Source organism: Paroedura picta, chromosome 8 (genome assembly GCF_049243985.1).
Source record: "Paroedura picta isolate Pp20150507F chromosome 8, Ppicta_v3.0, whole genome shotgun sequence".
In the NCBI taxonomy this organism is placed as follows: domain Eukaryota; kingdom Metazoa; phylum Chordata; class Lepidosauria; order Squamata; family Gekkonidae; genus Paroedura; species Paroedura picta.
In genome coordinates, this window is record NC_135376.1 from 58,970,403 (window position 1) to 58,995,848 (window position 25,446).

The window sequence follows — 25,446 nt, forward strand, 5'->3', positions numbered from 1 at the left end:
CTTTCAAGGCAGATGAGGGGGTTTGCCATTACCATATTCTGCAAAGTCTTCCTAGGTGGTGTCCCATCCAAACAGCAACCATGCTTAGCTTCCCAGCTCTGAGAAGCCTTTCTTAAAAATGTTGGCTTACACAAGATCTGTAATGTGCATGATTCAGAAAAATATGAAGAATGTCTTACAGGGGGCATTGGAGGAGATATGTATTTAGCATAGTTATCTTAAGAACTTCCTGATGTTTTCCAAATAATATCTTTCCGTGTACTGATTGGCTTTTTGGAGACTTCCTGCTCTTATGAGTACACTTCCTCTCTGCTGTTATGTTATGGTTCTGGTTATGTTGATGGAGTTTGTTATTTCTGTTTATATGTTGAATATTTTGTCACAGATTTTATGGGCAGCTTAGGCACGGTTAAGGAGCCTGTTTTGGGGGAGTGAAATCAGGGGGATTGAACTCCTTAGATATGGGGCCTCCTTAAGGAGGCAGCCTGGGGGCGAGTGAGGCCAATCCGGATGGGAAGTCTAGAAGCTCGCAGGGCCAGGTGGCCTGGCATGGGCCAGGAGAGGTCTGTGCTTCACTGGCATATTTGGTTGGAACACCTCGTGTGTTGAGCCCAGCAACAGGGGAGACCCGTTTTCCCAGGCAAGGAAGCGGTCGCTCTCTGTTACTGTGGTGGACAGCCATTGCAGCAGGTGCCGTGAGTACAGGCTCCTTCCCTCCGTGGCAGGCTGGGGGCCAACTTCTGTTCTGCAATAAAGCTGTGGCCAAATTTTGCACCCAGCAGAGTGTCAGTGTCTTCCTTCCTACCCAAACAGCCCGACTGCAAGTCAATACCGCAGGATATTGAGATTGTACTGCACGGTGCCGAAGGTGTAGAAAGGCAATACAAGGTTTGCTATGCCTTATATATGAGGAGGAAGGTACAGAAATGAAAGTCTAGCCTGTGTATTATGTCAGTGTGTGTGTGGGAGGGGGGAGCAGAGCATTACAAAGAAACTGAAGTGTTCAATGGTTAGCTTGAGCACACAGAGATAATGAAGCATAAGAGACAGTGATCAATGCAGATATATATCATCAACATAAAACAGAACTGTGTCTATGACATGGCAAAGATTATAGTAAAACTGCAGACTCCCTTGTGTTAAATTTGTTTGTGTGAGGATACTTATGTGTCTCTGAAAAATGGAACTGACAATGGAGGGACTTAAATGTCCTAGTAATAAATGGAAATCTGGAAAAGTTGTTTAGTGGCTACTAGAAATGCTATTTGTGTATTATTATGTGAGACAAATCTAAAACAAACAGAGGGTTCAGGGCAGGTCACAGGATGGTTTGAGCAGCCTAGTATGTTGAGGAGGAGTCATCTGCTACTCAGGGAATAGGGGGAGGTACATACATGGGTTATTCACATATGCACCACTGATTGGATTTTTGCAGACTTATGTAGTATTTCCCATTCTTCCCCATAAAAGAATGAAGCCACTGTTAACTAGACTGAAGTGTGGTGGTTGGTGTCTGCTACCGACCGCCTGACCAACGAGAGGATGTGGATGCTGCACTTTGTGAGCAGCTTGAGAAAATATCCAAGCGGCAGGACCTTGTCATCATGGGTGACTTCAATTTCCCAGATGTGTGCTGGGAAACAAACTCTGCGAAGCATCCTCAGTCATGCAACTTTCTGACCTGCCTGGCTGACAATTTCATTTATCATATGGTAGATGAACCCACAAGAGGTTCAGCCATACTGGACTTAATACTGGCAAGAGTTGGTGGATGAGGTGAAGGAGGTGGGGACTCTAAGGGGAAGTGACCATGTCCTCATAGAATTCCTTTTGAGATGGGGAGCCAAGGAAACTTGTAGCCAGACGCGGATGTTGGATTTTCGTAGGACAAACTTTAATAAACTCAGAGACATGATGAGTGTCATACCATGGACGAGAATGCTGGAAGGGAAGGGAGCATGTGAAGGGTGGGCGCTACTCAAACAAGAGCTATTGCATGCTCAATCAATGACTATCCCAGAAAGACGAAAACACTGCAGGAGCTCTAAGAAGCCTATTTGGATGAACAGAGAACTTCAAGAGGAACTAAGAAAGAAAAGGAAAATGTTCAGGAAATGGAGGGAAGGACAGAGCTCTAAAGAAGAGTACCTACAGGTTACTAGGCACTGTAGATCAATCATCAGAAAGGCCAAAGTTGAGAGTGAGCTAAGATTGGCCAGGGAAGCCCATTGTAACAAGAAAAGATTTTTCAGTTATGTGAGGAGCAAACGTAAAGGTGGGCCTTTAAAGTAAAGGAGGCAATTAGCCCACTGTTGGGTGCGGATGGACAAACTCTAACGGAGGATGCAGAAAAAGCAGAAAGGCTTAGTGCCTATTTTACATCTGTTTTTTCCCACAGGTCAAAGTGTTTAGGCACATCTAGAGATGGCAGTAGCCAAAAGATAGTGTCTGAGTGGCAGGTTAACATGGATAGAGAGGTTGTCGAGAGGCATTAAGCTGCACTGGATGAGTTCAAATCTACTGGTCCCGAGAGTGCTCAAAGAACTTTCCAGAGAACTTGCACAGCCCTTGTCCATCATCTTCGGAACCTCTTTAAGGACTGGAGATGTCCTGGAGGACTGGAAGAGAGCAAACGTTATTCCGATCTTCAAAAAAGGGAGGAAGGATGACCCGGGAAACTACAGACCAGTGAGTCTGACCTCTGTTGTGGGGAAGATAATGGAGCAGATATTAAAGGGAGCAATCTGCAAACATCTGAAGGACAATTTGGTGATCCAAGGAAGTCAGCATGGATTTGTCTCCAACAGGTCCTGCCAGACCAACCTGGTTTCCTTTTTTGATCAAGTAACAGGTTTGCTGGATCGGGGAAATTCGGTTGATGTAGTTTACTTGGATTTAGTAAAGCTTTTGACAAGGTTCCCCATGATGTTCTGATGTATAAATTGACTGCAATCTGGATTTTCAGATAGTTAAGTGGATAGGGTATTGGTTTGAGCAGCGGTCCCCAACCTGCGGGCCGCGGCCCGGTGCCGGGCCGCGAAGGCCATGGCGCCGGGCCGCGGCTCCATCTCCCCCCCTGCAGTAAAAAACTTCCTGGGCCGCAAGCTTGCGGCCCGGGAAGCTTCTTACTGCGGGAGGGCGGGGAGAGGGAATCAGGGCCGGCCGCGCACATGCGGCCGCGGCCCGATGCGCGGGCGCGGCCCGCGGGTGTGGCCCGATGTGTGGGTGCAGCCCGCAGGCGCAGCCCGCGAGTGTGGCCCGATGTGTGGGCGCGGCCTGATGCGCGGGCATGGCCCGCGGGCGCGGCCCGATGCGTGGGCGTGGCCCGTGCGGGCCACGGGCCACGCCCTGATGCCCTGCCGGTCCCCAACCTCAGAAAGGTTGGGGAACACTGGGTTAGAGAACCTTACTCAAAGAGCTGTTATCAATGGTGTTTCATCAGACTGGAGAGAGGTGAGTAGCGGGGTACCTCAGGGCTCGGTGCTCGGCCCGGTACTTTTTAACATATTTATTAATGATCTAGATAAGGGGGTGGAGGGACTACTCATCAAGTTTGCAGATGACACCAAATTGGGAGGACTGGCAAATACTCCGGAAGATAAGAGACAGAGTTCAACGAGATCTGAACACAATGGAAAAATGGGCAAATGAGAACAAGATGCAATTTAATAAAGATAAATGTAAAGTTCTGCATCTGGGTCAGAAAAATGAAAAGCATGCCTACTGGATGGGGGATATGCGTCTAGGTAACACTGTGTGTGAACGAGACCTTGGGGTACTTGTGGATTGTAAACTAAACATGAGCAGGCATGTGTGATGCAGCGGTAAAAAAGGCAAATGCCATTTTGGGCTGTATCAACAGGGGCATCACATCAAACTCACAATATGTCATACGCCCATTGTATACGGCACTGGTCAGACCACACCTGGAGTACTGTGTGCAGTTCTGGAGGCCTCACTTCAAGAAGGACGTAGATAAAATTGAAAGGGTACAGAGGAGAATGATGAAGATGATCTGGGGCCAAGGGACCAAGCCCTATGAAGATAGGCTGAGAGACTTGGGAATGTTCAGCCTGGAGAAACGGAGGTTGAGAGGGGACATGATAGCCCTCTTTACGTATTTGAAAGGTTGTCACTTGGAGGAGGGCAGGATGCTGTTTCTGTTGACTGCAGAGGAGAGGACACGCAGTCATGGGTTTAAACTTCAAGTACAACGATATAGGCTAGATATCAGGAAAAAAATGTTCACAGTCCGAGTAGTTCAGCAGTGGAATAGGCTGCCTAAGGAGGTGGTGAGCTCCCCCTCACTGGCAGTCTTCAAGCAAAGGTTGGATACACACTTTTCTTGGATGCTTTAGGATGCCTAGGGCTGATCCTGCGTTGAGCAGGGGGTTGGACTAGATGGCCTGTATGGCCCCTTCCAACTCTATGATTCTATGATTCTATGAAGGAAATTTAAAAGGCAGTAATAAAATATTTGACAAGTCAATATAAAATTCTTCTAATATCTACAAAGGGAGGATCCATAGCAGGAAACAGAATTTGCGTCAGAACAATGAGAAGAAAGAACAAGGGGAATGTGGGGCACGATGAGGGGAAAATAAGAAGGTTAAGAAAGAGGGAGAAGCTAGATCACAGCTCCCTGTCTTGAGCAGTGCATGTTGTCTTCTTAGTTGTAAAAGTGGGCTTGAATGGAAAACCTGACCTAAGCTGTGTGGTTAAATCCCTGACTTTATATGCCTTTCTAAGGTATATAACGGGGGGGGGGGGTTCTTGATTAAAAATTTGCTCTATATGGAGCAACAACCCCCTTCAAGGATCGCTGCCTTGTTGTGGCAAGGGGGCTTGTGTAGCTCAGTGAAGCTATGAGCTATGCCGTGCAGGGCCACCCAAGACGGACAGGTCATAGCGGAGAGCTCTGACAAAAGGTGATCCACTGGAGAAGGAAATGGCAAACCACTCCAGTATCTTTGCCATGAAAACTCTATGGACAGTTCTAATAGGCATAACGATATGACGCCGGAAGATGAGCCCCTCAGGTCAGAAGGTGTCCAATATGCTACTGGGGATGAGCAGACGGCTAGTACGAGTAGCGCCAGAATGAATGAAGCGGCTGGGCCAAAGCCGAAAGGACGCTCAGTTGTGGAAGTAACTGGTGGCGAAAAGACAGTCCGATGCTGTAAAGATTTTTATTCCATAGGAACCTGGAACGTCAGATCCATGAATCAAGGCAAGCTGGACGTGGTTAAACAAGAAATGAGAAGACTGAACATCGACATTTTAGGAATCAGTGAACTAAAATGGACAGGAATGGGTGAATTTAATTCAGATGACCATCAGGTATACTACTGTGGACAAGAATCTCGCAGAAGAAATGGAGTAGCCTTCATAATCAATAAGAGAGTAGGAAAAGCAGTCTTGGGATACAATCCCCAAAATGACAGAATGATCTCAGTTCGAATCCAAGGCAAACCATTCAACATCACAGTGATCCAGGTCTATGCCCCAACCACTGCTGCTGAAGAGGATGAAGTTGATCAGTTCTATGAAGCCCTACAACACCTTATAGAAGCAACGCCAAAAAATGATGTGCTTATCATCATGGGGGATTGGAATGCTAAAGTAGGAAGCCAAAAGATAACTGGGATAACAGGCAAGTTTGGCCTTGGAGTACAAAATGAAGCAGGGCACAGGCTGGTAGAATTTTGTCAAGAGAATACAATGGTCATAGCAAACACTCTTTTCCAACAACCCAAGAGACGACTCTACACATGGACATCACCAGACGGTCAACACAGAAATCAGATTGACTATGTACTCTGCAGCCAAAGATGGAAAAGTTCTATACAGGCAATAAAAACAAGACCAGGAGCTGATTGTGGTTCAGATCATGAGCTTCTTGTTGCAAAATTTAGGCTTAAATTGAAGAAAGTAGGGAAAAGCACTAGGCCACTCAGGTACGAACTAAATCATATCCCCGACGAATATACAGTAGAGGTGACAAATAGATTTAAGGAATTAGATCTGATAGACAGAGTGCCTGAAGAACTATGGACGGAGGTTCGCGACATTGTACAAGAGGTAGCAACTAAAACCATCCCAAAGAAAAAGAAATGCAAGAAATCAAAATGGCTGTCTGAGGAAGCTTTACAAATAGCTAAGGAGAGAAGGGAAGTGAAAGGCAAGGGAGAAAGAGAAAGATACACCCAATTGAATGCAGAATTCCAGAGAAAAGCTAGAAGAGATAAGAATGCCTTCTTAAATGAACAGTGCAAACAAATAGAAGAAAACAATAGAATGGGGAGGACCAGAGATCTTTTCAAGAAAATTGGAGATTTGAAGAGAACGTTTCATGCAAAGATGGGTATGATAAGGGACCAAAATGGTAGGGACCTCACAGAAGCAGAAGAGATTAAGCAAAGGTGGCAAAATTATACAGAAGAACTATACAAGAGCGAGCTTAACATCCCTGATGACCACAGTGGGGTAGTTACTGACCTGGAGCCAGACATCCTGGAATGTGAAGTCAAATGGGCCTTAGGAAGTCTGAGCAACAATAAAGCTAGTGGTGGTGACAGCATTCCAGTTGAACTATTCAAAATCTTAAAGGACGATGCAGTAAAAGTGCTACACTCAATATGCCAGCAAATTTGGAAAACTCAGCAATGGCCACAGGATTGGAAAAGGTCAGTTTACATTCCAATCCCAAAGAAGGGCAATGCCAAAGAATGTTCAAACTACCGCACCATTGCACTCATTTCTCATGCTAGCAAAGTTATGCTCAAAATCCTACAAGCTAGGCTCCAGCAATATGTGGACTGAGAACTTCCAGAAGTACAGGCAGGATTTCGAAGAGGTAGGGGAACTAGAGATCAAATTGCCAACATACGCTGGATCATGGAAAAAGCTAGGGAGTTCCAGAAGAACATCTACTTCTGCTTCATTGACTATGCTAAAGCCTTTGATTGTGTGGAGCACAACAAATTGTGGCAAGTTCTTAAAGAGATGGGAATACCAGAGCATCTTATTTGTCTCTTGAGAAATTTATATGCAGATCAAGAAGCAACAGTGAGAACTGAACATGGAATCACGGATTGGTTCAAAATTGAGAAAGGAGTTCGGCAAGGCTGTATACTGTCGCCTTGCCTATTTAACTTGTATGCGGAGCACATCATGAGAAAGGCGGGATTAGAGGAGTCACAAATTGGGATCAAGATTGCAGGGAGAAATATCAACAACCTCAGATATGCAGATGATACCACTCTAATGGCAGAAAGTGAAGAGGAGCTAAAGAGCCTGTTGATGCGGGTGAAGGAGGAGAGTGCAAAAGTTGGCTTGAAACTCAATATCAAGAAAACAAAGATCATGGCAGCCGGCCCTCTCAATTCCTGGCAAATAGATGGGTAGAAATGGAGATAGTGACAGATTTTATTTTCCTGGGCTCCAAGATCACTGCAGATGGGGACTGCAGCAAAGAAATTAAAAGACGCTTGCTCCTAGGGAGGAAAGCTATGGCAAATCTAGGCAGCATCCTAAAAAGCAGAGACATCTCCCTACCAACAAAAGTGCGTTTAGTCAAAGCTATGGTATTCCCAGTTGCAATGTATGGCTGCGAAAGTTGGACCATAAGGAAGGCCGAGCGTCAAAGAATTGAGGCTTTTGAACTCTGGTGCTGGAGAAGACTCTTGCGAGTCCCTTGGACTGCAAGGCGAACAAACCGGTCAGTCCTAGAGGAGATCAGCCCTGACTGCTCTTTAGAAGGCCAGATCCTGAAGATGAAACTCAAATACTTTGGCCACCTCATGAGAAGGAAGGACTCCCTGGAGAAGAGCCTAATGCTGGGAGCGATCGAGGGCAAAAGAAGAAGGGGACGACAGAGAATGAGGTGGATGGATGGAGTCACTGAAGCAGTAGGTGCAAACTTAAAAGGACTCCAGGGAATGGTAGAGGACAGGAAGGCCTGGAGGATCATTGTCCATGGGGTCGCGATGGGTCGGACACGACTTCGCACATAACAACAACAACAAAATGGAGCAACAAAAAGTTTCATAGAATGCATAGAGCACAAAAATAGTATTGTAATATATATATATTTTAATTTTAACATAAGTACAATTTGCCAGGTACCCCCAGATGTCCCTCCAAAAGTGGGACAATCTGGTCACCTTACTTTTTCCTGCCATTTGGTGGGAGTGTCCCATATATTATCTTATAGACTGCTTCAGGCTTCAAATTAAATTACTTTATCTGCTAGCCACTGCTGGAAACCCTGCTGGCTGATGCCAGAGAAAGTTCTAGCATTATGATTAACTGAAGTACAGTGACTGAGTCTTTGCTACAGATGCGCTAAATATTCAGTTATCAAGCATGTCACTATTTACTTCCTTTCCACAAATGTCAGCTATTCTGGTATTTATTTATATCACTTTTTGTTGTGGAGATAATCCTTTCCCTTTATATTATCACAATGAAAGAGACCAGACAAAGTTACTTGGGGGGCAGGGGGTGGGGTCAGACAAAAACAAAAGCTGGGGGTTCAGAGGAATCATTAAATAGATTGTTATAATGTTAGTGCTATGAAACATGCCATTTGCTGATTAAAAGAATGAAAAAGCCCCTGTAGTATGTGTGTGTGTGTGTGGGGGGGGGTGGCCTCTGTAAATGGGGAAGGGAAAACGCATGGAAATCTGCCAGAGAGAAGACTCATTGAAACACTGTTCTATTGTCAGTTGCAGTGGAAATGAGGAGACTATTAGCCCTTCTCCTTGTAGAAAACATCTAAGTCTAAGAATTTTGTAAAGGTGTGTTTTTTTGCCTGTGCAAATAAATGTGTGTGTATATATGTCTGTGAAATAAGCACTTCATAATAAATATTTAGACATTCCCTTTGATAGAGCACTGCTTTTTCTGCATTGATCAATCGTTTCTATTATGGTATACATGAGAAACGTCAGTGTGCAAGTTTGCAAAGCAACCATTTATACACTTCCTGGTGTTCATTTGATCTCTATAAACACACTTAGGAAATTTTCAAATATTATTATAGCATATACAGTGTAATAAATGTCAAAGCAGTCAAGAAATATAATTACTCTAAACTTATCTCTGTCAAGTGACATCACAATACAAACACAGGAAGATTTTCTGGGATATTCCCTAAATTGATTCCTTCCTGGTAACAAAAGTTCAAATTTTATGTTAGTTCATGCATATATATTTGACTCTACAATGAAGCAGACTGAAAATCAATTACAACATGAATCCCAAAGTGGCATGGATCTGCATATTACCCTTAGGTTTAGGGTCGATATTTTCTTTAATTTTATAGGGCAGGTATTTTCTTTTATTTTCTCATGCTATTTAGACCCATGGTTTACTAGTTATAGCTTGGAAACTAGCAAGTAATTTGAAACTAGCAAGTAATATGCTTTTATAATGCTCTGTTATTAATTGTAAGCTTTCTTGGAGGTCTGGTTGGGCAAATTTTAAGAAATATATAAATAATAATAATACTGGGATAAGCAGTGCTGAAAGATATATTTGATTCTGATCAGGAGTCCAGATCTGAGCTGCGTAGCCATGCAGTGCTTCCAGCACCACAGGGACGATTTGACTCTGCTAGCCCCTTCTTACTAATGACCTTCTAGGGCAATGGTCCCAACCTTTTTATCACCGGGGAAAACTCAATGCTTGACAATTTTACTGAGGCCCAGTGGGGGGGGGGGGTAGTTTACTCCTCTACTTTCAACCACTCCCCTAACGCTCTCTAATCGCTATGGTAATGTTTAAACATCCCTTCAAAATAAGATACAGACACGCCACAACAATGAACATAAAGAACATTTTATTTTCATGGAAATTTTAACTCATGACAATGACAAATCAATGGGAACCCTGAGCTTGTTTCTCTGCAACAAGATAGTCCCATCTGGGCGTGATGGGAGACAATGACACCCAAAGTGTGTTGTAAATGGCCGGGGGGGGGGATGAAGTAAAGGGCTGGGGGGGGAGAAGGCGTCCTTCACGGCCCACCTCCAATTAGTCGACGGACCACATGTGGTCTGCAGCCCACAGGTTGGGGATTGCTATTATAGGGAGCATCACACTGAAAACTATCTTTGTAAATTAAAGGGACAGCCTATTCCCAAAGCTTGCAGATTTCTAGTCAAGCAGTAGCCTATAAAACACCTGAGAGTTCCTTGACTTTCAGGAGTAGCTTTTCATATAACCAAAAGTACTACAGAATACTCAGGCAAGAAAGGTTTTATTCTATCACAGATGCAGCTCTACTTGCAGTTTTACAGATTCCTCCATCCCCTATTTTTTGTATTGAATTGCAGAAAAGTGATGCAAATTTCCAAAATCTTCTGATTTGAAGAAACCAAATGGAAAGCGATTGAGAAACCATTTCTATAAACCAGAAAGCAGGCAGGTGGGGGGAGTCTCGAAACTAGAGATGCAATGCCAAAGAAGATTTCATAAGATCCCATTGAGCACTGTGTGGGTGCCTAGCAACCAAGACATTGTGGTAAGATTGTGGTAAAATTCCCAACAATTGGCCAAGGAGAAGCAAAAGTGGTGTTGGGAGATTTATAGGTGGCAGTGAAAGGCTCAGTGGGGAGGGGGTTGGAGTCCATCAAGCAGCAGTGTGGGGAGAAAGTGATAACAGAATCTTGAAGAAAATGGTGAAAGGCGGGGTTGGAGTGCAATAAGTGGAATTGGTAACAAATGATGATGGGATGGGTGGAGAATGTGATGCTGTGGAGGAAAAAATGACAGGAAAATGGTGAAGTGAATAAAGTGATGTGAAACTGGTGATGGGATTGGAAGGGCAAGCACTTGGTGGTGGGAAGGGGAGGGGAAGAAAATGCATCTGGGGAAATGTGGTAGTGTATAGAGAAAGTGGAAATGAGTGAATAAGGGAGGATAAATTGTGAGAGAGCAGGAAATTCCCTGCAAGGGCACATAAATCTCTCACATGAGTTCATATTCATAGTCTCATAACAAAAAAAATCTGCATTCGGACAGTAAATGCCAATGGTCCTGAAGACAAATTAAATAACAGGAATGAAAGAGGGAACTCCTGGTATGTGCCAAAGGCTACTAGACAGATTAAAGGATGATTCTTTTAAAGGACAGTTTTCTATGTACTAATAATTAATTTCAGGGAAACATCAACAGACTACTTTGCTCTCTACAAGGAATCCAAGTTCAACCTATCAAACGTCTTTTCCGCTTAAATTGACAAGGCTAATAAGGGATTATGTCTGTGTTCCAAGGCAGTGTTAAAGTCAATATGTTTCCCCAATGTTTGCCTTGCACTTGACGCAAGCGATGCTTATCTCTCCCATTCCAAGCATAACATTCAGCCAACTGTGTCTCTGGACAAGGAAAGGGAATATTAAAAATTATAATAACAAAAATATAGCTTTATTGGAAGCAGAGAATTGCCAGAAAAATACAATTCCACCTTTGTTCATTTATGTTGAGATAAAGATATCAAGTTGCAGGGCACACCCCTTCAGATGCTTTACACTATATATTCCGAGGTATATTTCAATGGCATTGCAGAGAATCCAGCAAAATGGATTCCATGATGATTTTTACTTGGCTATTAGTGTTGCTTGGAGGATGTTTAAGTACATCAGGTAATATAGTTAAATGTATCTGCATTTTCTCTCTTCTTTTTCTTTCTTTTCTCCTCGCTGTTGTACATAGACTCATGTATGTATTCATGGACTTGCTTATCAGTTGTTAGTTAAACGAGAGAAAACAAGTTGCAAAGTCATGCAAAGGACTGCAATGAAGTTAGTAAAGGTATTTAGGCCTATAGCAGGTGCAAATGCTGCACACAGTGCACGGACTGGTCATCCAGAATATGTCAGTGCCTTTGCTGCATTGATGTGTTCAGAAATCTATTTGATTTGGAGAAATGGGAAAAAACTTGGCATAGCTAAAAAGGAGACATGGGGCAGCTTTAGGAATTTAAAACAAATGTAGATATCCCTTGCAGTTTAACAATGCAAGGATCCAAAAAGCTACTGTACCGAGCAGGCGCATTGATTTTTGTCCTCTTGGAGTAGGTGCCAGTGACAGATACACAACTGTTTGTGAAGCTTTCACCAGTTTCAAAAATGGTTTACAATGCAGCATGAATAGTACAATATATCCAAAGCCCACTGGAACTCATGGGAAAAGTCAGGTGGTTCATTGGTTTTCGGCTTATTATTCTCCTCTGTAAATATATAATCGTAAAGTCCTACCTGGAGATCATACTGTAAGGCATAAAGATCTCAAACATACCTAGGAATATTAGAAATAATACTGTGTTCTGTGCTAATTTTTATATTGTTTCTTACTATATCTTGTTTGAAACATCTCATATTTTAGCTATAATATTTACCGCATTATTTTCATTTGTTTTAATTCACTTTGGGCCTCAGCAATGAAGATGTTATCCAGTGCCAGAAAGAAAAGTCCATCGAGAGAGCCAGTTTGGTGTAGTGGTTAGGAGTGCGGACTTCTAATCTGGCATGCCAGGTTTGATTCCCCACTCCCCCACATGCAACCAGCTGGGTGACCTTGGGCTCGCCACGGCACTGATAAAACTGTTCTGACCGAGCAGGAATATCAGGGCTCTCTCAGCCTCACCCACCCCACAGGGTGTCTGTTGTGGGGAGAGGAATGGGAGGGCGACTGTAAGCCGCTTTGAGCCTCCTTCGGGTAGGGAAAAGCGGCATATAAGAACCAACTCTTCTTCTTCTTCTTCTTCTAGTTTTCAAAATGTAAAACAAGTACCAATTTCTCACTTTGCTTTGTACAAGATATGATAGTTGTCTTGGGACAGGTAACTTGTATATCTGAAGATTAGTGGGGCTCCAATATATAATATACTAATTAGTATATAGGCTATCTAGCATTTCAAAGACAGGACACATAGATAAGCATTCAAGTGGGTAGCCATACTGGTTTGAAGCAACAGACTAAAGTTTGTGTCCAGTGGCGCCTTTAAGACCAAGAAAGGTTTATTCAAGGCATAAGCTTTAGTGGGCATGCAATAGAAGTTACCAATCCATCCATAGAGTTAGAAGGCAGATATCTCATTAGCATACAACATAAGATGTTTAACAGATGCAAGGGACAAACAGAAAGAACAAGTATAAATCAATATTCTTTCTTTCAATAGGTTCAACAACAATAGAACAATATGGTAATTTTTACTTTATTTATATTTGCTTAAGTAGGCTATTCAAGTGGGTTATTCGTGTGTTGTTTATACAGTTGTGTATATGTATGTATAGCGCCTCTTGTGGCACAGAGTGGTAAGGCAGCAGACATGCAGTCTGAAGCTCTGCCCATGAGGCTTGGAGTTCAATCCCAGCAGCCGGCTCAAGGTTGACTCAGCCTTCCATCCTTCCGAGGTCGGTAAAATGAGTACCCAACTTGCTGGGGGATAAACGGTAATGACTGGGGAAGGCACTGGCAAACCACCCCATATTGAGTGTGCCATGAAAACGCTAGAGGGCGTCACCCCAAGGGTCAGACATGACCCAGTGCTTGCACAGGGGATACCTTTAACTTTTTAGCAGCATACAAAAGGCTGGCTGCATGAACAAAGACAACAACATAAAAGGAAACTTTTGAACTCTGTAACTTCTGAAGTAAAGGGCCTGCCTTTGAATAGCAAAATCTATGGCATATACAGAATGAGGTGCAGAGGAATTGTGATGTTGTTGGGTTTTTTTTTGTTGCTGTATTTGTGTTGGGACAGTCTGGGGTATTTTTCCAGAACAATGCCTACAGACCTTTGGCAACATTATCACAGTATACACCACAGATATTAGACACCAACAATTCATATTTTTCTGTCACACTGTCTAAGATTGCAAGACCTTTTCCTGCTCAATTTGTGGCATGTAAAAATTCCCAAAAAGTTACCTTTGATGTTCACTGATTTGGAATGTATATCATTATAGTGGCAAATTGTCCCTTGGTGGAAACTTAGTGCCATTCTGCCCAACTTAAATGTAGCAGAAGTCTTACCTTTGGTAAATGCTACTAATTCAATGTTCCGCATGACGTCATACACAATCTGCAACACTCCTGCAACACTCCCGCAAAAATCGCTTTGTTGTAGCACTTTTTGGGAAATTCAGAAAAGTAGATTCCCCTTAAAAAAAACACTAGACTCTTGGGAACAACCTGCAACACATCCCAAAAAGACATGTGTGTTCTCAATGTAGTGGTAGAAAAAATGTCCCTCCCTCGCTCTCGCCCCCGAGCTTCCGGAGACGCAATCGCCAGAAGTGCTTAACAGTAAAACAAAGCTCCTTTCTGTAAGTGTCTTTAAAGTTCTTTAATGACTGGGGAAGGCACTGGCAAACCACCCCATATTGAGTCTGCCATGAAAACGCTAGAGGGCGTCACCCCAAGGGTCAGACATGACCCAGTGCTTGCACAGGGGATACCTTTACCTTTACCTTATATGTATGTATTATTTGTAAGTTCATTCTGAACTCTTAGATGAAACAGGAGTCAGTCCACAAGCACAGTTTTCTATGCTCTCTTTTGACTCAAGCTATATCTATGATGACATCTGATGCTTGACCTGTGCAAAAGTTGCCAATGTACTGATTGGTTAGAGTAAACAACAGTTCCCAGCCAGGAACAGAATACTGTTATCACGTGGACAAAGGGTCATGTGCCATCCTAAAATGCACTGTGATTTATGATTTGTGCATTCAGCACTTACTTTGAACAGTCACTGTGTTCACACTTCAGTGGAAAAAGAACTTAGCTTATTGGCCCCTGTCTCTTTGTTTTTGCACGGTTATACATTTCATCAAAAAATGGACCACGGTGAACTGGCAGTATTGCTGTCCCATTTTGGTGAAAGTTTTAAGAAGTCTCCTGTGAAGGATTCACAAAGTCTCCATTTATTAATGATTTCATTCATGTTGTATGATACTTCTCGGCTTCAATGTAAGATTAGACTTTAAAATCCCTTGAATATTGAAATGAGCAGGAAACTATAAACTTTATATTATTAGCTCATTATCAGCAATAGTACCTTGTCCAGCCTTTGCACAATACACTGCAAGATGTCATTTTTAATGCCTTAGCATCACAATGTTAACTATATCAAAAATCATGTTTCTGATCTTTGCACATCCCTCTGTGTTCACAGATTTCACAGCTTCTTATGATGGTAATATTTATTTCCTTTTTAATTGGTTAGTTTTGCTGATTTATCTTGCTCAATATGACTTTGTTAAGTGATCATTTTAACAGAAAGTACTAGATGTGTAATGCTCATGATAGGTTAGGCACAATGTTAATCAATCAGGTTCTGGTATCTCAGAAGTGAAGGGAATTCTTCATCCCCCCCCCTTTTCCCCATTGCTCATGAAGAGTCTTGCACCTATGCTCTTTAAATACTTAAACAGAGAAAGAATAAGGTTGAGCTGATATGCACATATGGATGGTGCATACCTCTGTTTTGATTGTACTGAGTTGAGCTGAATTAACCACAATATTTTCCTGATTTGCTTTTTGGCTCTTCTGTCTTCTACTCAAGAACCAAGGTCAACAACTCAGGGTAAGCAGCATCTCTATTTTTCTGCTACATATAGATAGAAGATGTGAGGACTTGTACAGTAATTATCTGAAATGTAAAAAACAACTAATATGGGTGTTTTTTCCCAACACTACTTCTGTATAGAACTTTTATGACATGCATACATGTATGTATGCATTATTTAACATGCCTTCTTTTTTCCTTATCTTCTTTAGCTGGCTTCACCATCCTTAGTCTCTTCTTCTTCTGCTATGTATTTAACAGCACTGATTCAGTGTGTGCCTCTATTTTGATTGTACTGAGATTAGCTACACTAACCTTGATGTTTACCTGACTTGTTTTTTTTTTCTCTTCCTTTCTCTGTTCAAGAACTAAGCTCAAGAACTCTGGGTAAGCAGCATCTCTATTTTCATAATATCTGTTTCTGTTCCAAGAAACAACAGACCCAGAAACTAGCCCTATTAAGCCCTCTGCTACATATAGACAGAAGATGACAGGAAGCCATATGTGGGAGGGGGGGACTAGTAACCAATTTTAAACATAAAGTTGAGATTACAATTTTAGTAGTTCAGGGCTGCTAGGACATTAGGGTGATTTTCCATGGTAACCTGGCTGTTAATGTGATTCTGTGTGAAATCTCCCTTGCAATGGAGATTCCAGATAGGTAAGTGCAATCTATTTTCTCTTCATTTTTAGACATGGTTCAACTTTCACACCTAAATTGCATTGAAGCCTCCAATCCATTCATTCATCCATCCATCCATCTATTCATAGGAGTGTGAACTTCTAATCTGGCAAGCCAGGTTTGATTCTGCGCTCCCCCACAAGCAGCCAGCTGGGTGACCTTGGGCTCGCCAGGGCACTGATAAAACTGTTCTGTCTGAGCAGTGATATCAGGGCTCTCTCAGCCTCACCCACCTCACTGATAAAACTGTTCTGACTGAGCAGTGATATCAGGGCTCTCTCAGCCTCACCCACCTCACAGGGTGTCTGTTGTGGAGAGAGGAAAGGGAAGGTGACTGTAAGCTGCTTTGAGCCTCCATCGGGTAGAGAAAAGTGGCATATAAGAACCAACTCTTCTTCTTCTTCATTCATAATTATATTTGTATGCCGCCACTCATGAATGTTTCACGGAGATTTACAGAAATCAATAAAAGCACAATAAAATCCCCTAACAATACCCTTAAAACAAAAATATAACAATATAAATATATAGCAATATAAACAAGATGGCGAACAGTAAAAAATATCAAACTTTCCCCCTTCATTCAGCATGTGGGTTAATAACTATCTCACTGGAAGTGAGGATCCTAGTTAGCCTCAATTAGAGGTCCTCAGATGGTGACACCAGGATGCCACCCTGCCCTCAACCATATGCCTGGTAGAAGAGCTCCGTCTTGCAGGACCTGCAGAAAGCTGACAACTCCGACAGGGCCCTTAGCTCTTCTGGGAGCTCATTCTACCAGGTTGGGGCCAGGGCTGGAAAAGCCCTAGCCTGGGTCGAGGCCAGGTAGACATCCTGGGGGCCCAGGACAACCAGTAGATTCATACCTGCAGAGTAAAGAGCCCTGCGGGGGGCATAAACAACCTTTTTACCATTGAGAAACCCCTCAAATATTCTTCAGGCTTTGAGAAACCTCCAAAGTGATATCAGCAGGCCACATCTTCCTGCCATAGCACTGGAAATCATATGACATCAGAAGTGACATCACCCAAACACTCCTGCCAGATGTGACATCACCAGGCCATTCCCACAGCACAAAAAGTGACAGTACATAAATATTTACAGACTAGTAGTAGAGCCTGCTGAAACCAAAATTCAGCGGGCGCTAGGGGCCTGGGGAGCTTCCCACCCCCCCCCCCGATCTGGGAAAAAGCTCCCCAGGCCCCGGGGAAGGCGATCCGCGGCTCTGCGAACACAATGCCAGGAACAGGTCTGGGGCAGGACCGTGGCACTCCATTCCCCCCTGCTGTTAAATGAGAGTACTCACTTCTCTGGACTCCAGTTGCTACCACATATGATGAGCCTCAGCCAGAAAGGATTTGTATGGTCGGGACCCCTCCCCTTCCAATTTCTTCAGGCCCATCATTGGCCATTTCGGGGGTGGGGGAAACAGGTTAACATGACCTTATATGGTGATATCACCTGATAATTTTTTAATTTTAAAAATATAGTAAAAATCAATAACTCCTACCCAGTCACTGAAATCTTTCCAGGGACATCATGAATCCCTAGTTGAGAAAGCCTGTTTCAACCCCATGTTCTCACATAACTCTGAGGGCCATTCTGCACCCGATAAAAAAGGTGAAATTCTTACCTTTTTTAAATGCCATATTTTTGGCGTTTTGCACAATATTGTGAACATCCAGCGTTACAGCAACAAACCGGCAGCTACATCCTCCATTTTAAAGTGCTTGCAGGGGAATCGCATAAACTGGATTCCTCCTGCCATGTAGAGCGAACAGGAGAGCAGCCAGTCAGCCATTCACAAAAGACACGGGCATTGCCAAAGTGGTCAAAGCAGTGATTTCTCTAGCTCCAGTGCCCACCCTCGAGCCCACCTCCCTCGCTCCTCACCTGAAACGGGGCTTTCTTTCTTTCTTTCTTTCTTTCTTTCTTTCTTTCTTTCTTTCTTTCTTTCTTTCTTTCTTTCTTTCTTTCTTTCTTTCTTTCTTGCAATGAATAGGCACACAATCGCCCAGGCAGAGCACAAAATAAACTTTTCCCCATCAGTTTGCCCATAAAGCATGCCTCTTCCCCACCAAAAAAAAACAACAACAAATCTCCCCAAATTTAATTTTTTTAAAGCTTCACGGCTCCACATTGCAGGAGAGCTTGCAGTAAAAGGAGCCCTATGCATCTATGAATTGATGCATACGCATTTAAACGCATGAGTCTCATTAAAAAAAATTAGCTTGCCTCGCGGTCCCTTTAAAAGAGGGAGAAAGGTGATTATTATTTTGAGAAACATGGATAATACTTCATGGAAATAATGCAATACATTTGAAAAAATTATTTTAAAGCTCTACATGTTTGCAAACTCCTGCAACAATTCCTTCCCCAGGCAGAGCTGTGAATGAATCTCATCATTAAAAATAATTAAACCAAAAACATCATAATACTGGATAAGAATAACACAATACCTTTAACAACATTTTAAAGTTCACTTCCTACTTGTAAATACTCCAAAGATACTGTCCCTTCTGTCTAAGTTGCAATCATTGTCTTTTGTCATGTTAATTTTTGCTGAGGACTGGCTCCTTGAGGTTACAACAAATGAAATGGCTACCCTCAGAAACAAACAGAGCAGGCTTTCTCAACCAGGGTTTTTAGCTCCTTGCTGAAACCCTTCAATTATTCCTTTTCCCTTTTGAACATGAGAAACTGCTCATACAGATGGCCTCCTACTCAGGAAACACTGGAGCTTTATACAAGTTTAAAATAAAACAGATATGTATTTGTGGAGCGCACACCTCTATATTGACTTCAGTAAATTGAACTGGACACAATATTTTCCAGGCTCACATTTTGCTTTACTTTTTCTGTTCTAGGCACAACAACCCCGACAACTCCAATTGGTAAGCACTTTCTGCTACATATAGGAACTCAACTTTGTTGAACTGTCCACAATAATTTCCTGGCTCACATTTTGCTGTCCTTTTTCTGTTCAAGAAACAACTACCGTTGCACCTACAACTGGTAAGCACCTTTGCTTCAGTGTATACTTCTGTTTCGTGTCCAGAAAAGTGAACTGTTCACAATAATTTCCTGGCTCATATTTTTCTTTGCTTTTCCTGTTCTAGATGCAACAACCCCTCCACCTACAACTGGTAAGGATTTTCTGCTGCATATTGACACAGGATTAGTTCAGTGTACACCTCTATTTTGAGTTCATGAATGAGTTTGAGAGTCAGCGTGGTATAATGGTTAAGAGCTACAGACTCTAATCTATAGAACCAGGTTTGATTCCACACTCCTCTACCTTTAGTCAGCTGGGTGAACTTGGCTAGTCACAGTTCTCTTAGAGCTTTTCTAAGAAAGCAATTCTCTTAGAGCTCTCTCAGCCCCACCCTCCTCACAAGGTAGCTGTTATGGGGAAAGGAAGGGAAATTTGTTTGTAAATAACTTGTGAGTTCTTTGGTTCAAGAAAAGTGGAGTATACAAAAACAGCTCTTCTTCAGTAAATTGATCACAATAATTTCTTGACTCACATTTTGCTTTGCTGTTTTTAGAGAAAACAACCCCTGAATCTTCTCAGGCATCTCCTGTTCTAAATACAACAATAACTACAACAGCCACAACTGGTAATCACCTTCTGCTACATATTAGAGAGTGAATAGAGTGCACCCTTATTTGTTGAGTTCATAAATTGAACTGACTAAAATATTTTCCTGACTTGCATTTTGCTGTTCTTTTTCTGTTCAAGAACCAACTTCCCTGCCACCTACAAAGCGTAAGCAGCTTCAGTACATACCCTCCATTTCAGACCATTAAACTGAACTGTCCACAATAATTTCCTGGCTCACATTTTGCTTTGCTTGTCTTGTTCTAGGTGTAACAAGCCCTCCACCTACAACTGGTAAACACCTTGTATATATTAGACCAGGGTGTTGCAATAGCCCCAGAAAGGTTTTGGCAACTGGGTGGGAGTTAATTTTATATGTATATTTTGGATTTAAAAAAAATTAAATGATATGTTGACCTGACCCCCCACCCAAAAAATTGCCAGTGATGGGCCTGGAGGGGGTGGGAAGGGGAGAGGCCTTGTCCATATAAATCCTTGCTGGTCAAGGCTCATCACATGTGGTAGTGACTGGAGTTCAGAGAAGAAAGCATCACTTTAACGTAACTACCAGGGGGGGGGATGTCTTGACATAGGCCTGATCTAGCCCTGTTTATGGTGTATGTGGGGGTGAGGGTGTTGAAGCAGGATAGACTTGCCACTGCAAGCTCCCTTTGGTGAAGAAGAGCAAACTGGCAGCCATTTAGAGTACAGGAATGGTTCTGTTCACAAATGATTTGAAACTACATTTCCTGTGCTGTGGGAGTGGCCTGGTGATGTCTGGTGGGAGTGTCTGAGTGACATCACAACTGGTGGCAGGTGATTTCTGAGGGCATGGCAAGAAGGTATGGCCTGCTGATAGCACTTCTGGGTTTCTTAAAGCCTGAAGAATGTTTCAGGGGGTACTCAATGGAAAAAATGTTGAGAACAACTGTATTAGACATTACTTCTTCAGAGTATACCTCTATTTTCAGTCCTTTACATTGAATTGACCATAATAGTTTCATGGATCATATTTTGCTATTCTTTTTCTGATCAAGAAACATCAACCCTGCCACCTACAACTGGTAAGTACCTTCGGTGCACACTTCTGTTTTCAGCCCATTAAATTGAATTGACCACAATAATTTCCTGACTTATATTTTGCTGTTCTTTGTCTTTTCAAAAAGCAACAACCCGTCCACCTCCAATTGGTAAGCACCTTCAGTGCACACCTTTGTTTTAAGTCCATTCCATTGAACTGACCACAATAATTTCCTGACTCATATTTTGCTGTTCTTTTTCTGTTCAAGAATTAACAACCCGTCCATCAACAACCGGTAAGCACCTTCAGTGCACACCTTTGTTTTGAGTCCATTCCATTGAACTATCACAATAATTTCCTGACTCATATTTTGCTGTTCTTTTTCAGGTCAAGAATTAACAACCCGTCCACCAACAACCGGTAAGCACCTTCGGTGCACACCGTTGCTTTGAGTCCATTCCATTGAACTGATCACAATAATTTCCTGACTCATATTTTGCTGTTCTTTTTCTGTTCAAGAATTAACAACCCGTCCACCAACAACCGGTAAGCACCTTCGGTGCACACCTTTGCTTTGAGTCCGTTCTATTGAACTATCACAATAATTTCCTGACTCATATTTTGCTGTTCTTTTTCAGGTCAAGAATTAACAACCCACCCACCGACAACTGGTAAGTATATTCTGCTACATATTATACAGCAGTGGTCCCCAACTTTTTTTATCACCGGGGTTGGGGAATACTGTTATACAGCACTGGTTCAGTGAATATGTCTATATTTAGTTCAGTAAATTGAACTAACTGCAGTGTTCTCCTGATTTGTATTTTATTCTTCATTCTTCTGCTCAAGAAGCAAACATAGAAACTACTAGAAAAGGGTCATTTATGCTTCATATATTAGTCATATATCTAAACCCAAGTGTGCACCCTCTGTCCACCCAAAGAGTGCAAAGAGAACCTCCAAATGCTAGAAAAGATGGGGTACTTGGAGAACACCTACGTTTATAGAAATTTATCGGGGAGAAAAAAACAAACAGTTTTGAGATACCAAGTTCTTAAGAAGATTGCACAACCTGTGCTCCCAGGTCCTTTACCTTCCCCCCTCCCCAGATCCACAAAGTCTTTCTTAATATGTTTCATGCGCTTCTGGGCAGTATTATTTGTTCCTACATGGATGAGAAGGAACGGGTAATGATCTGAGGGCTTGATGAGCCTGTCTAGCCATTCTGTGACATCCTTGATGCATGCACCAGGTAGGCAGCAGACCTCTCGAGACAACAAGTCTGGTTTACACACTTCGGCCTCTATGCCTCTTAGCAGGGAATCCCCAATTACCAGCACCCGTTTCTTCATACCAATGGAAGCAGAACTAAAACTCTGTCTTGTGGGGGACTGTGAGGTGTTTCCTGAGCTTCATGGGGTCGGTGGGGGAGAAGACCTAGAACTCTCACCTGTGGGGGCTTGTGACTTTTTTTCCTGGTCTACATTGGGGCTTGCTCTTCATGCTCCTGTGTTCCTGAATCAACCTCTTCGGGCAGATCTTGGAACCGATTGCTGAGCATCAGTGGGTCAGAACTTCTCCTTATTCTTCTACCCCTATGTGTAACATTCTTCCATTTATTACTCTCCTGTATTAGGTGCTCCAGATTTTGTTTAGAAAGCTTTCCTTCCTCCTGCAATGTAATCAATCGTTTCTCTAATCCCCGGACCTTCTCCTCCAGCAGAGCCACTAATTTACACTTGCTGCATTTGTAAAAATTGTTCCCCCCCCCAGAACCAGATAGTCCTTTGGGTTTTATTAGTATTGTGTGCACTGAAGGCAGTCAGCTCCTGAGTCAGCTCCTGGGATAACACACTCCTTCTCACAGCTCCTCCAAAGACCCATGGTGCATAAAAGTGGGGAATACATGAAAAAATACATTAAAAATATAGCAGGAGATAGGGAGGACTGAAAAGGTAGATTGGTTGTTGGGTAGAAGGAGAAAAGGAAGGAAGAAAACATTAAGGTATGGAGATTTCCCAAAGGAAGGAAAGAAGAAATAGTGTGGGGAGAGTGATACAGGGGAAAGTGAGATTCTTCCTACAAGTCCTTGTGGGTTTCCTTCCCCAATGCATTTGGGCCATAGTTTTCCTGGGTAAGGGCTATACTCAGCCTTGCCCTGGAAGCCACTGTGCAGCTTGGTCAGATGTCATCCAGAGATGGGGGGGGGGCAGACAAAGTTGGCCTGAATGTTGGGTGGGAAAGAGAGAAGCATGAAAAAGGGAGAGGTACATATAACTGTATTCAGCAGGAATGGCCACCCAACAACCATTTCACTTGTGAGTTCATGTATGTTTTTCTTTCTTGTCATTCAATTGAAGAATGAGAATAAAACTCAGGTGAGCAAGGAAGAAGGTCTTTTTAGTGTTGAGACTGTCAGAACAAATGGAAACTTTAACTGAGGTCTGGAGAAGGCAGCCATTGTGGACCAATTAATATATTCAGAACTGAATTAATGAAAACATGCTTAATTTTTCTTTAATGAATACTCCTTTCCAATCAATATGTAAGGATATGTAAAGCGATTAGGGAAAAAAATCTCTCTCGACAGTGAAAAAGACCTATCCGATATTTTCAGAGATTGATTTTTATAGACCAATCAAATGAAATTGATTGTGGATTTTTTCTTACGAAATTGAAAGAGTACAAGACTTGAATTGCCAATCTACAACCTGTAAAAACCTGAAATCTGGAAATCAAGCCACTTTTCCTTGGTGGTATGACATTTTCCATTGGAAAATGCAGATTTTATTGAATAAAGCCATATTCAAAATATTCAAAATAACTCCAGATGGTATATTTCCTGATATTTGGAATAATTCTGCAGATTTATTTTAATGTATGTATGCATGTTTAAGTTTATGTTCATGTTTATATTTTTGTATATACTACATTATATCTCTTTCCCTCCCCTCCTTTTCCTTTTCAACAATACCTGACAGTAAACTATTTAATGAAAGGATTGCTTTCCTTCTCTATAACATAAATGTTATTTTCTCAGAATGCTGACACTGTAGGTTCTAGTTATCTTGGAAAGAATATTTCATGAAAAGCCAAATACACTTTGTGGAATGCCAATAAAGCCTGATTTGCAAGTCCAAGTCTATGGATTCTGCTAATGGTGTGCTTAGATAAGGAAGCCCTAAAATATTCCATCACCCCTCCCCAAACAGTCCACTCCCCAAAGTAGCCATTGTCACCAGGAAGTCTGATTTCTGTAGGCTGGAGATCAGTTATAATTGCAGGAGATCTCCTAGGCTCACCCGGTTATTGCTAGCCCTAAAGCACATATATATCCTTTCTGTGGCAATGAATGTGCATAGGCCAAGGTAGAACTTGCCATTCTTCCTGTTTAGGAGTAGCAACAATCAGCTAGACTGACACAAACATCATCTTCACATTGTCGGAAATGAACCATGTTCAGGGCCAGAGAGAGATGTATATTGACATAAGTAATTTTATGCATTTGATGCAATAAACCACTGCTATTCTTTCTTCAGATAACATAACTGATTGTCTGTGTTAAGAATTATGGAAGAAATCTGGCTTCTCGAGATTAAATACAGGCTAGTCCCAGCCCCGTACTTGTATTCTTTAGAGATCAACAAACAGAGAAGAGCCTTTTCACAAGCTAGATGTTTAGCCATGCCCTCAGCTGGTCTGGAGGGCCACTACAAGAAAATTCCTCTGCCACAGAGACTATGTCCATGTGCTAGTGCTGGACAGAAACAATAGAACATGTATTATTACACTGTCCATAATACCATCAGAGGCACTTTAGTAGAATCAGTTCTAGTTAGACTCCAAATACCCATTTTAATTTGTGTGCATTTGTCAATTCAAAAATCTTTTGGAGCATTATTAAAGGCATAGTTCAAATTATTCACTTTGAAATTAACTGTTCTTGAAGGCATTAGATGAATTCTGACAGCTGACAAAGAATGATTTGGCATAAGTAATAAAGTTCCCTTTATAAGTATAATAAAATAACACTTCTGTCATATAACAAAATCTCTTTTTTCCAGTACCCTATAAAGGGTCCTTGAGACTAATGAGACTAATTAATGGAGCCACCAGAAATATTAAAGAGATAATCCACAAAATTCACTTTGAAATTAAAAGTGCATGAAGAGATGACATTGAAGAACTGACAAAGAATGATTTGGCTTCAATATTGAAGTTGCCTTTAAAAGTTCAATAAAATCAAACATTATTTATTTCTTGTAAAAAAGTTCCCTCTGAAGGTTCCCTGCGACTAGTGAATGTTGACAACAGATGCAAAGGTCGTGTTGAAATCTATCATACTGGCATATGGGGGACAGTGTGTGACATTTTTGAGATTTTACAAAAACAGCTATACCAACTCATTTCAGAATCACAGAATCATAGAGTTGGAAGGGGCCATATAGGCCATCAAGTCCAACCCCCTGCTCAACGCAGAATCAGGCCAAAGCATCCTAAAGCATCCAAGAAAAGTGTGTATCCAACCTTTGCTTGAAGACTGCCAGTGAGGGGGAGCTCAC

The 25,446-nt window shown here is 42.2% G+C and overlaps 1 protein-coding gene across 1 annotated transcript in view; it reads left to right on the forward strand.

The window, feature by feature from the left end:
* Positions 1-25,446, forward strand: part of DMBT1 (deleted in malignant brain tumors 1) — a 219,150-nt gene that overhangs the window by 141,346 nt on the left and 52,358 nt on the right. The window lies entirely within an intron of this gene.